Source organism: Engraulis encrasicolus, chromosome 22 (genome assembly GCF_034702125.1).
Source record: "Engraulis encrasicolus isolate BLACKSEA-1 chromosome 22, IST_EnEncr_1.0, whole genome shotgun sequence".
Classification (NCBI taxonomy): Eukaryota; Metazoa; Chordata; class Actinopteri; order Clupeiformes; family Engraulidae; genus Engraulis; species Engraulis encrasicolus.
Window position 1 is genome coordinate 44147488 of NC_085878.1, and position 2500 is coordinate 44149987.

Consider the following 2500-nt stretch of genomic DNA (forward strand, 5'->3'; position numbering starts at 1 on the left):
CACACACACACACACACACTGTTCTGGTACCCCTGGTAGAGTTGATAACGGAGTAATTCTGTGGTGCTGTGCTGCCTGGAAGAGAGTAGAGTAGAATGGAGAGGAGAGGAGAGGAGAGGAGAGGAGAGGAGAGTGTGAGAGGAGAGGAGAGGAGAGGAGAGGAGAGGAGAGGAGAGTGGAAGAGGAAGGAGGAGAGGAGAGAGAGGAGGAGAGTGGGAGTGGGAGAAGAGAGTGGGAGTGGGAGAAGAGAGTGGGAGTGGGAGAAGAGAGTGGGAGTGGGAGAAGAGAGTGGGAGTGGGAGAAGAGAGTGGGAGTGGGAGAAGAGAGGGAGAGGAGAGTAGAGTGGGAGAGGAGAAGAGAGAAGGAGAGGAGAAGAGAGGAGGACAGGAGGAGAGAGGAGGACAGGAGGAGAGGAGAAGGCTGTAAATCAGGAAACCCCGGCTGACCAAGGGAGGCTGGGACCTCTCCAAGCCTCTCACATCCTCTAAGCCTCAAGACACACACACACACACGTACATGTACACGTACACGTACGTTCAGACACACTGCTATGTTCACACACACACTTGCATTCACACGCGCACACACACGCACACACACACACACGCACACACACGGCTGGTTCCTCTTCTCAGCACAGCCCATTTTCTAGCAATTTCCTGTTGCGCGGCAAACAAGCCCTGGTGATAACTGGAGCATTATGTAAACCTGAGCCCAACTTCTCCCTTCTCTCGTTTTCTCCTGCTGCCCTCCGCTTCCTTTGGGTCTTTTTCTTTCATTCTTTTACCCTTTGAGTTTTTTTTTCATCGTCTCTGTGTTAGCTTTTATCGCCCCCTGCACATTTCGTCTGCCATAATCCACACCCCCAGTCAATGTTCCTTTCCTTTGTTTCAAAAGCTTAAACATGCACGCTATTTCAATGTTAGAGAATCTCCTCATTAAGCGTAATTGGTTGAGGTTAGAATATTGTTATTCATTTCATGTGCGAGTCTGTGTGTGAGTGTACGCCAGAGCACATGTATGTGTGTGGCTGTGTTTGTTAAAAATTGCATAACTGTGTGCGTAGGTGTGTACACATTGAGAACATGCCTGATTCAAAGTGTCCACAGCACATGCACAAGTATTTAGTCGTCACAGTCTTGCGTCTTTTTTCTCTCAGCACAGGGAATGTTCCTTTAGGTTTCCCAGGGCATCGTAGCCTTATTGCGCTTTATAAAGTTCATTGTTGAAAAGCAGAGGGAGGTTTGAGTCATGGTCATGTTTTTTGGCTACCTGCTGCCTGAGTAACTAGGGAAACTGCTTGGAACTAATAAAGAGCAAACCTTAGATCATGGTCTAGGAAAATGTGAAGCTAGACATTGGCTTATAGGGCTGTTGGTGCTGTGAGGTGTGATACTCCTCACGCACTCTTAGTAAAGCTTTTTATACCTCTTCACTCAAGAAAGAGTAAACACAATAACTGATAAGTTCACTGATAACTCCACAGATAATTTTTAACTGACTTTCTAGTGAAGAGATAACGTGGATGTAGTAGTCATAGAACTGTTTCCTGGCAATGGTTGATTGACAATGTTTTCCCCTCTATGCTTGATAGTGAAATGGAGAACACTGCCTTCCGGAAACATCCATGTAGGCCCTATCACCTTGTTCAGTTCTCAGCACTGCAGGAAGGAACTCTGCATTCATATTTGTCTTAACTCTAAATTCATGTTCATTAACTGGACTACGATTCTAGTCTGTATAACTGCTGGTGTGAGTAAGTGTGTGTGTGTAACTGTGTGTCACCAGACTGCTGTGGTGAATGGCGTACGGTGGTGCATGTGACCCAGAGCCAGCCTGACTGCTGCTGCCCCGTCAACTCTCCTCTCCTCTCCTCTCCTCTCCTCTCCTCTCCTCTCCTCTCCTCTCCTCTCCTCTCCTCTCCTCTCCTATCTTCTCCTCTCCTCTCCTCTCCTCTCCTCTCCTCTCCTCTCCTCTCCTCTCCTCTCCTCAACCCTCTCCTCTCCTTTCCTCAACCCTCTCCTCTCCTCAACCCTCTCCTCTCCTCTCCTCTCCTCTCCTCTCCTCAACCCTCTCCTCTCCTCTCCTCTCCTCTCCTCAACCCTCTCCTCTCCTCAACCCTCTCCTCTCCTCTCTTCTCCTGATTTCCTCTCCTCTCCTTTCCTCTCCTCTCCTCCTCTCCTCTCCTCAACCCTCTCCTCTCCTCTCCTCTCCTCTCCTCTCTTCTCCTGATTTCCTCTCCTCTCCTCTCTCACAGCCACTTTCACAGCCTCTCCCTTGTTTGAACAGAAAAAAAGGGAAAGTGTTTGCACCTTGGTGTTTGACCAACGCCCACACGCCCAGCCCTTAGGCCTCCCTCTTTCTCCCTCTCTGCCTCTCTCTCTCTCTCCCTCTAGTTTCTGTTCCTCTGCCCTTTATGTCTTTCGTCCTCCTGATTTTATTTAGTTTTTTTCCCGCCTGCCATACCTTAGTCTTAATCCTTTTAGCTTTCATCGTCTTT

General features: G+C 48.7%; 1 protein-coding gene across 2 annotated transcripts in view; it reads left to right on the top strand.

Moving 5' to 3' along the window:
* Positions 1-2500, top strand: part of iqgap1 (IQ motif containing GTPase activating protein 1) — an 81161-nt gene that overhangs the window by 13305 nt on the left and 65356 nt on the right. The window lies entirely within an intron of this gene.